The sequence below is a fragment of the Mandrillus leucophaeus genome, unplaced genomic scaffold (genome assembly GCF_000951045.1).
Source record: "Mandrillus leucophaeus isolate KB7577 unplaced genomic scaffold, Mleu.le_1.0 Scaffold300, whole genome shotgun sequence".
Lineage (NCBI taxonomy): Eukaryota > Metazoa > Chordata > Mammalia > Primates > Cercopithecidae > Mandrillus > Mandrillus leucophaeus.
Window position 1 is genome coordinate 3,211,260 of NW_012103144.1, and position 11,309 is coordinate 3,222,568.

Genomic DNA, 11,309 nt, shown 5'->3' on the forward strand with positions numbered 1-11,309 from the left:
TGGTGCAGCCATGAAGGTGTATTTCTTAGTTCTTCCTTCTAGAGAGAACCTGCTTTTCCATGCAGTTCTGACTACTCATGTTTTTGGTTCAACTGAGGTGAGTCAAGCTCTCCCCAGGCAGCTCCCTGTCAATTACTGAGCATAATGAAGATGCCAGGCCTCAGCATATTTTTACCCAGAGCAAGACTGCTCCACTAGTAATTCTTGTGCTGGATTCCCCTGTGTCCTGCCCAAGACTTTCTTAGTGCCCCCCTGAACTTCCTACCCAATCCTGCCCTTTTCTCTTTCTTCTTGTTTCACAGGTGTCAGATCTGCATCATGGTATAAAGGCTTCCCCTGCTATTCTTTTTCCTTCTTTTCTTATGTTTCTTAACCTTTACCGTCAACACATTTCTTATACGTCATCTTGGTGTGTACTTCCAGATTACCTGAACTGACAACACACAGACACATACAACAATCATTTTAAAACGTGACAATTGTTATAGTCAGGAGTATGTTCAAGCTGTTATGGGAAACTTTTCTTGCCTTCCACAGAGACCTAGATAATTTTTTCCTTATGCGTTCTATTTTACCTTTTATAAGCTCTGCCTTTATTGTAGAACATCTCTTATTGTTTTATAATTGCTTGCTTGTATGCTTATCACTCCATTAGTCTGTGAACTTCTGTGAATGAAAATTATATTTAATCTTTATGTACTAAAGGGCCTTTAGCAAGCTCAGTGGTGCCAAAAAATGCTCATCAAGAAATGCACAGGACTTTGAGGAAAGCATTACAGAGTAGGAATCAATTATCTGGATTTTGAAGAATGAGCAGATTCTTTTCAGGTGAACAAGGGGAAGGATGAATATCTGATGGAAGGACCATCATCTAGAATCATGTGCTAGGCACAGAGAGGTATGGACAAATGTATTCAGGAAGGCACAAGTCCCTTAGGCTAGAGCTTTGTGTGTTTGTGGGTGTTGAGGAATGGGAGATGGTGATGGAAAGATAAGTTAATCTTGCACAACATATATAATTGCTGAATGTTTGTATATAAAAACCATATATGTCACTCCTCAAAATATGTTATTTAAGGAATTGCATGTGTGTGTGTGCATAGTAAGATGAGGCAAGGTGACTGAAATAAAAAGTTTTGGCCATACAGTCATCCCTTGGTCTCTATGGGGGATTGGTTCTAGGACCTCCTGCAGATACCAAAATCCATGAATGCTCCAGTTCCCGATACAAAATGGTGTAGTATTTGCATAGAGCCTATCGACATCCTCCTGTATACTTTAAATAATATCTAGACTACATATAATACCTAATACAATGTAAGTTCTATGTAAATAGTTGTTATACTGTATTGTTTAGGGAATAATAACAAGGGAAAATTCTTTACATGTTTAGTGCAGACACAATATTTTTGACTGTTTTTGAACCATTATTCGTTGAATCTGCAGATGTTGAATTCACAAATACAGAGAGCCGACTGATTTCAGTTTGATGAAGAACAGAACAAAATTATGACAAAAAAATTATTTGTGATTATGAATGTTTCAGCTTTCTATAAAGAGATCAAGAGAAAAAACAAATTTGTTTTCTTGTGATGCCGTAACAATGCAAATACGTTCTCCAGACCTCAGGACTATTTCTGACTACTCTTCTTTGGCACATAAATCCTATTATATGCTCAATATTTATGGATTTTCCTCTGGAATAATTCAGGAGTCATTTCTTTTTATCCATATCTATAGCATCACGCTTCTGCACACAATGCAAGCTTCCTGTCAAGTTTCTATTTGAGTCTCAACATCTCTAATTAAAGCATTGCAAACCTTTACTTAAATTGCAAGAAAAACATATCACATCTCATTATTTCCTAAACAATGTAATGTAACAACTATTTACATAGCCTTTACATTGAATTAGGTATTATAGGTAATCTAAATATTATTTAAAGTATACAGGAGGATGTGTATAGCCTATATACAAGTACGACATTATTTGGTATCTGGAACTGGAGCATGCATGAATTTTGGTCTCTGCAGGTATCTGCTTTTATTACATTGCTTTCTTAGGAAAGTATTTTTTTTGTTATTAGTTATGACATATATAAATGTCTCAAGCCTGGCCTTCAGGATCTTCTAATTTCTACTTCTGTGTATCAACATCTAACCAGCCTTATTTCTTGGTACTTCCCAACATGGCCAAGGATATCTCTCAGTTGTTTCCTATACAATATACTTTTTTAGCCTTTCTTATGATATTTTCCCTTATTTGGAAGTCATTTTCATTTTTATTATACTAATATATTTTCTTATTTCCACACCCACCTTTACTCTGACTTCACTCAGGTATGCGTATATATACACACACAAGCAAACATTCACATAAAATATATATGGGCATAGATAACATATGTTTATATTTATTCTCCCTTATTTTATTCATGTATGTTTTACTTTTCCTTCTTAGACTAGGTAAGTACTGAGTCTTTTAAGTATTTTGACTGTGTCTGATAATAGTCCCTGTTTTAAATCCTCCAAGCTCTTAAATAGGAAGTAAGTGGAGGACTAAAATGCACATCCCTCTGATAACATATTTCAAATCTTGATTGCCATTAACTCCCTCTTTCAATCACCTACTATCTAGATTTCAGCCTTTTCCTTCCCCTACAGATCTCAAAGGCAGTAATTATTAACTGTGGTTGGGAGGATGAGGAAGAGAGGAGTGATATAGAGAATGGTTATGGATAGCACTACGCAGGAGACCATATTGTAATCAAGCAAAGGCGTATATCGCTTGAAGACATTTTCTCAGAATTATTATTTTCTCCCTTCAAGACATATCTTTTCCTTTTACCTTGACAAAAATCACTAATCACCAAATTATGGTATTCCTTAGAATATTCCACAATTGGGTTTATTTGATTTATTTCATTATATTTTCACATATAAAATGTTAGATCCAGCTGAATTTTTGAACATAGCCATAAGCTAGAACTAGTCAATGCAAGTAATTAGACAAACATCAGAGAAGGGAAGCAACTGTCTTTTTAAAATTCACCATAAGATTGATAGCTAATATTGAGTAATTTGATTCATAGAGTGTCATATGTAGCAACCAGCAAATATTGTAAAACCACTACACTAAGAGGCAAGACTTTTGTTTTCTCTTAGCTCTGCCATGCTTCATGAGGGTAAGGTGTTTTACCTACTTACAGTTCTAATAATCTTTTTCAATTCCTGCTGGGTGCCAGGCATGGTGCAAAATGAATAAGTATAGAAGACTTGCTTTCTGCTTTCAAGGTGGTAGAGAATCTTAGGGAAACAATACCATGGGTGCAAACTTCTTCCTTGGAAGTTATCTATAACAATTTATGAATTTACAAAGACTGTAAATATACTGTCAACAAATTCTCAGAAGAGAATATCTTTCTTAAGAAAACCCCAGAGATACCAAACCTTCAAAAGTTTATGAGATCAGTTATGTTGTAAAAAGAAGTTAAAGTTGTAATATGGCAAATATTTAAAAATTTTCGTTAAGATGGGAAACAAAAACCTAACACCATCATCTCTAAAAAATCTGTGCTTTCTCTTTTCTTCCTGCCGTGTCACATATATTAACAATTCTGTGTCTATGAGGAAGAGAGGCAAAGAGAAGGGAAGGGTAGCTGAAGGAAGCCTGTTGTATCTCTGGAATTGGCTTCCTTCCATGAGCTGCTTTATTGAGCACCTCCAGATATTGTGTTTCCAAAGGGCAAAATTTTGTCTTTTTCATCTTCATTTCCTCAGAGTTCCTAGCAAAGGTTACAGAGTCAGTAATTATTTGTTGTCTAGCAGATGAATTGGAATGATTTGAGAATTATATCTCACATTTGTTAGGCAACCTCTTTTTTTTATTATTTTTATTATACTTTAAGTTCTAGGATACATGTACACAATGTGCATATGTGTACGTATGTACACAAATGTGCCATGTTGGTGTGCTGCACCCATTAACTAATCATTTACATTGGGTATATCTCCTAATGCTATCCCTCCCCACTTCCCCCATCCCACGACAGGCCCCAGTGTGTGATGTTCCCCTTCCTGTGTCCAAGTGATCTCATTGTTCAATTCCCACCTATGAGTGAGAACATGCGGTGTTTGGATTTCTGTCCTTGCGATAGTTTGCTCAGAATGATGGTTTGCAGCTTCATCCGTGTCCCTGCAAAGGACATGAGCTCATCATTTTTTATGACTGCATAGTATTCCGTGGTGTATGTATGCCACATTTTCTTAATCCAGTCTATCATTGATGGACATTTGGGTTGGTTCCAAGTCTTTGCTATTGTGACTAGTGCCACAATAAACATACGCGTGCATGTGTCTTTATAGCAGCATGATTTATGATTCTTTGGGTATATACTCCGTAATGGGATAGCTGGGTCAAATAGTATTTCTAGTTGTAGATCCTTGAGGAATCGCCAAAGTGTCTTCCACAATGGTTGAACTAGTTTACAGTCCCACTAACAGTGTAAAAGTTGTTCCTATTTCTCCACATCCTCTGCAGCACCTGTTGTTTCCTGACTTTTTAATGATCGCCATTCTAACTGGTGTGAGATGGTATCTCGTTGTGATTTTGATTTGCATTTCTCTGATGACCAGTGATGATGAGCATTTTTTCCTATGTCTGTTGGAGGCATAAATGTCTTCTTTTGAGAAGTGTCTCTTCATATCCTTTGCCCACTTTTTGATCGGGTTGTTTGATTTTTTCTTGTAACTTTAAGTTCTTTGTAGATTCTGAATATTAGCCCTTTGTCAGATGGGTAGATTGTAAAAATTTTCTCCCATTCTGTAGGTTGCCTGTTCACTCTGTTGGTAGTTTCTTTTGCTGTGCAGAAGCTCTTTAGTTTAATTAGATCCCATTTGTCAATTTTGTCTTTTGTTGCCATTGCTTTTGGTGTTTTAGTCATGAAGTCCTTGCCCATGCCTATGTCCTGAATGGTATTGTCTAGGTTTTCTTCTAGGGTTTTTATGGTTTTAGGTCTAATATTTAAGCCTTTAATCCATCTTGAATTAATTTTTGTGTAAGATATAAGGAGGATCCAGTTTCAGCTTTCTAGAAATGGCTAGCCAGTTTTCCCAGCACCATTTATTAAGTAGGGAATCCTTTCCCCATTTCTTGTTTTTGTCAGGTTTGTCAAAGATCAGATGTTTGTAGATGTGTGGTATTATTTCTGAGGACTCTGTCCTGTTCCATTGGTTTATATCTCTGTTTTGGTACCAGTACCATGCTGTTTTGATTACTGTAGCCTTGCAGTATAGTTTGAAGTCAGGTAGCATGATGCCTCCAGCTTTGTTATTTTGGCTTAGGATTGTGTTGGCAATGTGGCAACTTCTTAAGTGATGTCATGTTTTTAGATAGTCGACTCCTCCCGTTCTTTCAGTGGTGTTCTCTTCTCATCATTTCCAAATTTTTCTGTGTTTGGTTAGGGGCACCTAAGGTGCTTGAACAAAGAAATTAAAGTGTTCTGTGGCTGAGAGACTAGGCTTATCATTCCTAACCTTCTCTGAGGTTGGTAGTAGGCTCTCCTCCATGCAAGTATTTTGGAATCAGGTGAATAATGTGGCATTGCCATTGTCAACAACTCACATTCAAGGTTCCTTATCAAAAGGCTCCTCAGTGCTTAAAAGAATGGAGGAGAACCATGAGGCAGATGAAAGGGCAAAGAACAGAAATCTGGGGCCAGGGAGTTATGCTTAAACAAATTAAACACATAATGTATGCTCCAATCCCATGGTGAAGCTCTTAATCATAGCCTACACTTAGAGCATGGGGGCTGGAGAGCTCAGTTTCTTGCTGGGCAGTGAAGTCACAACTACAAATTTTTTACAGTGGAAGAAGGGAAGAATCTTATTTTCATTTTTGGACAGCTGGCAGCCTCTGCTACATTTTCTTTTCATCCCAGCAATTTGCTATATTTTTATAGCAAATATAAAATTTATGGACTCAGGCTCTAGAAAACATTTTAAAGAAGATATATTTTTAAATTTTTCCTCTGGGTGCTGATTTCCTTGTCCTCACAGTGGTTTTGTTCTAATGAGAATCCTGCTCAGGGCTAGTGATATTACTCAGGTAAAAGATATTTCTATCCTGTCTCAGTTACTTTGATATGTCTGGGGAATCTAGAGTTTATTTCTAAGATCTTGGTATTTGTTAGTTTTACAATAACAGAATCTTATATTTCTGTTGCCAAATTGTCAGAACAATTTCTTATCAGTGGTCTAAACCAAATAACGCAAAGTGCTTAAAATAATGCAGGAGTGCCCTGAGCTAAATTTTAAAGCAAATGTAATTCTTCGATCCATTAGTATAATTAGAGTCTTTGGTTTGAAATACATTCCTCGTGCAGTTTGCTGTTAAGTAATTGCTGTGATATACTATTCTGTTTGTTGGAATTTAGTAAGGAATTGTTTTTCCTAGGTTTTGTATTTTGAATTATTATCTAGTATATATTCTTTAATAACTCTAAAGTTAGCTAGGGTTTATAAAAGGCCAACTATGAATATTTGTACAAATTTGCCTCAAGAAGAATGGCTAAATAAGAGAGAGACAAATCTATAACAGTTAGGATGATTTTTCGATTTCTCTTTATGACTTCCTCTTTATGTATTTTCACCAAACCATTGAGGATACTACAACTGCATTTCCTTGGCAAAATAATTTCAAAGAGTGTTGAAATGAATGATCACTTATGTTTTAATGACTCTACCTGTCAACAGCTGACCTTCTGTTAGTAGCAGAGCACACTGTACTTGCACAAAGAGGGGAGTATAAAACACATTCCTTGAATTGTATACTCTTAGGGTCATCTGAGTTATTACTTGCTAATTTTAGAGATGCTGACAAGTATAGAAGAAAGTACAGATGGTTTTTTTTTTCATGGACTGTCTTTTCGTGAATTGTAGAGGAAAACTATGATGTCTACATAGTAGATCAGAAGAATTTTAATTACTTTTCTTCTCAACATATATTTTAGTACAGAACAACTATCTGTCATTACAGAATTAAAGAAAAAAGATGCCATGGTAAATACTTTCTCTATTAGTTGCCTAAAGTTCATGATTAAAAATCTAGATATTTTTAGACCAGGGCTAGTTGGATGTGATTGGTATCAAAGAACCTGATAAAGTATTTACAGAGGTCTATGTGTATATGGAAAGTATTGCGGGGAAATCATCATCATCATCATCATCATTATCATCATCAAGTGCTCATATTTCAGGTATTGTGCTTAGCATTTTATATCCACTATTGTTTATACAAATATGGCTACAATCCTTAAGTGACTTGATGGTTTCTTTAAGGACAGGAGAGTGATAAAGTAGTAATGGGCAATCTTTAAGAAAACAATTTAAATTCCTCTAATTTCCTTTTAACCACAATGGAAAAGTCTAAAAATTCAAATATTTCGTTCTTAGGATTTTCACTTTGAAGTTTACCTTTAACTGTTTTTATTCTATTAATCCCAGGTGAAATAATGTTTTTTTTCCCTCAAAACTCCATATTTAAGAGTTTTAAAAAAGAATAACAATGATAGAATGACAAGAGAAGTTCTCTTCTCAATATTTTCATCTTTGTATTAAAGAAATTTGCAGTAGGATGGTGGGGATTATAAAAGGAACATCCTGCTGAAAAGGTCAGCTGTTTTCCCCTTGTGGAGGTATCAAGGAGGGAAAGTGAAGGAAGAACGCTTTCCCCAAAGTTTGAGGAGAATGCGCTATCCTGCCCTTCTTACGCTTTGGTTTTGTATTTATTTAGTCTCTGTGGTCCTGAGGAAGGTGATTTGGTTTCATCTTCACATGGTGAGCCACACAGGCTGCCAGCCCCACTTGGGGATTTTGCAGGATGTCATATCATGTTGAGTGCGTGGACGGTGTCCAAAGTTAGAAATGAGCTGATACATTTTATTATAGGATGTTGCTTTTAAAAAGCATTTATTCCTAATAGTCCTTTGTCAAAGCAGAATATAGTGTATGGAAAAACTGGAAGTTCCAGGGGAAGTGGAAAGAATCCACACCTGCAGAGTCAGATACTCACTTCTGGTAACTCTGTGGACCTTTGCCAGGGGCTTCAGAAGAGGAGATACTGTTCCTGGAAGGAGCAAAGAATTGGGGTCTGTGGCTGTATATTCTTTACATTTTTATTTTTAGAGTGCAGAGTTTATTTTATGAATTAAAAATTACACACATAAAACGTACCATTGTGTTATCTTCCTTACTTGAAGATAAGATTTCTAAAAGATTTGTCTCTTCATGGTTTTGATTTGTATTTCTCTATCAGTGATGTTGAACTTTTATTCATATGTTTCTTGGCCACATGAATGTCTTCTTTTGAAAAGTGTCTGTTCATGTTCTTTGCCCAGTTTTTAATATGATTGTTAGTTTTTTTGTCTGTAAATTTGTTTAAGTTCCTTACATATGCTGAATATTAGACCTTGGTCAGATGCATAGTTTGTAAACATTTTCTCCCATTTTGTAGGTTATCTGTTCACTCTGTTGGTAGTTTATTTTGCTGTGCAGAAGCTCTTTAGTTTAATTATATCTCATTTGTCAATTTTTGCTTTGGTTGCAATTGCAAAAGTTCAGAATGCTCATTCAGAGCCATGAAATGTATTCCAAGTACCGCTATAAGGATGGGGAGCATAGATAATCCGATCAAAATCACTATATCTTCTTGGGTTGTTATAAATATGTAAAGTAATCATGAGAGAGTCCAGAAGTAGTGTGATCCTGACCGATTTTCACCAATCCTGTTAAATTTGGTTCTATAAGAAAAATATAATGTTTCTATAAGTGTCATATCTCTTAAATTCTGGCCTAGATAAGCTGCCTTACTTGAGGTGAATTTCCGGATTTAGTGTTTAAAGATTTCCCAGGGCCCATATTAAAGAAAAACGAATTGGACAACTCCAGGTTTGACTTCATTCTACTTCTCCAAATGTATTCTCCACTTAATTAAGGACTAGAGGATCTTTAATCTGGTAGTGAGGTACTTGGCAACTTTAAAAGCTGATTGAGTTATTGTAGTAAATGGGTTGGAGTAGAGCTTAGTTTCAAAGAGTACACATAATTTTTGTCAATGACAGTTATATTTTTATGTTTCATCTCCTTGAATTTTGAAATTAAAACTAATTTATAAATAGTAAAAACAGCATATTTGACCTTTTCTTAAATTTATTTATGAGACTATTACTGCCTGAGAGTACTTTGCGTTTTTTCAAAATTATTTGTTATTTGTTCAAATGGATTCTAATAAATACAATATATTGACCAGATACAGAAGACATAGAGCAATTTTGAATAAAATGATGTTCTTTTGGAAACGCTTCATGGGAGCCACTGGAATCTTTGCCGGAAATTCAGAGTGACACCAATTGAACATCCTTAGAACTTGCTATGGTCTAAATGTTTGTATTTGTCCAAACTTCATATGTTGAAATCCTCATCCCAAGAGTGACGGTATCGGGAGGTGGGGCCTTCTGAGAGGTGGCTGGGTCATCATGGTAGAGCCCTCATGAATGGGTTTAGTGCTGTTATGAAATAAGCCCAAGGAGCTCATTGGCCAATTCCACCATGTAAAAGATGCAGCAGGAAGGTGTCATTAAAGAGAAATGACCCTCACCAACACTGAATCTGCCAGTACCTTATCTTGGACATCCGTGTCTCTCCAGAACTCTGAGAAATAAATTTATGTGTATTAGCTACCCAGTTTATGGTATTTGGTTATGGTTACAGCAACCTGACGACACTAAGACAGAACTTCAGTAGTGGAATTCCAAGGAAGGTACTGGGGGATTTTTTCTACCTTAATTTAAGTCCTAGGTTAAGGGAAGAAAAACGTAAATAACAGACATTTTATTGATAGAAATGCTGGAAAAAAATTCTGTGTTATAGGGGACTCAGTGAAAAACTGGATTTGAGAGATCTAGAGGGACGTAAGTATACCAATTGGACACTTCACATGCCCCATTGACATCCTCTCAGCTTCATCTTATAGTCTGACCCAGGCTATGATGACCAGTTCTGGACTGGCTTTGATCAGTTTTGAGCAGATGTATCCTGACATAGGCTCACTCTAGGAACATATTGTGAGTCCCTCTCTTCCTGCCCTGATGTTTAGGGTTCCATAGGAATCACCTGGCACTCAGGCATGGACAACCACAAGGAAGTGTGGGATAGTTTACACCCAGCAAATCAGCCAACTCTTGACCAATGGATACAGGAGCCTAGACATAAATGCTTCCATCTTCCTTCATGAGACATATCCTGTAAGGCAGGGGTCTCCAGCCACCAGGCTGCGGACTGGTACTGGTCTGGTCTGTGGCCTCTTAGAAACTGGGCCACACAGCAGGTGGGGCGGAGGGTGCACAGCAGGAGGTGGAAGTAAGCAAGCATTACCACCTGAGTTCCACCTCCTGTGAGATCAGCAGTGGCACTAGATTCTCATAGAAGCTCATAACCTATTGTGAACTGCACCTGCAAGGGACTTTGATCGTGTGCTCCTTATGAGAATCTAACTAATGCCTGATGATCTGAGGTAGAACAGTTTCATCCTGAAACCATCCCCGCCGCACCACGCCCCTCGATGGAAAAATTTTCTTCCATGAAACCAGCCACTGGTGCAAAAAAGGTTGGGGTCCACTGCATAAGGCTTCTCAGAAAGTCTGTTAGTTTTTCACAGTTGTATATTAACTTGGAAAAACTGGCTGTATTGACTCTCTTATTCCATATATACTGCTGTCCCCCACCTTTGCTTTCTGGGATCATGTTCCTCAATATAGCATGCATACATCAATGTTTTCCTCAAGATGCACTTTCAGAGGATCTCAGGGAAAAATTCTATAAATCAATACTAAAAGACAACTAGCACACTAGCAAAATAGGCAAATTATGTAAACTAGCAGTTTAACAAAAATTACAACTTTTACAAAAATAAGAATATAACTTTTAATCATTACAAATAGAAATTAAAACAAATTTTAAATAAAATTTTAACTTATTAGAATAGCAAATTAAAATGGATAACTTTATTGTAGTGAATGTTTGAGGAAACACTCTCCAACTTGGTGGAGATATCACATTGTAGGTTAATTTGATATAATATTTTTGGAAGTCAGTTCTCTGTGCATATTCTCACATTTCTGCATGATTTGGGATTTCTGAGCAAGGGACATGTTTTCTTTTTTTTTTTTTTGAGACGGAGTCTTGCTCTGTCGCCCAGGCTGGAGTGCAGTGGCCGGATCTCAGCTCACTGCAAGCTCCGCCTCCCAGGTTTA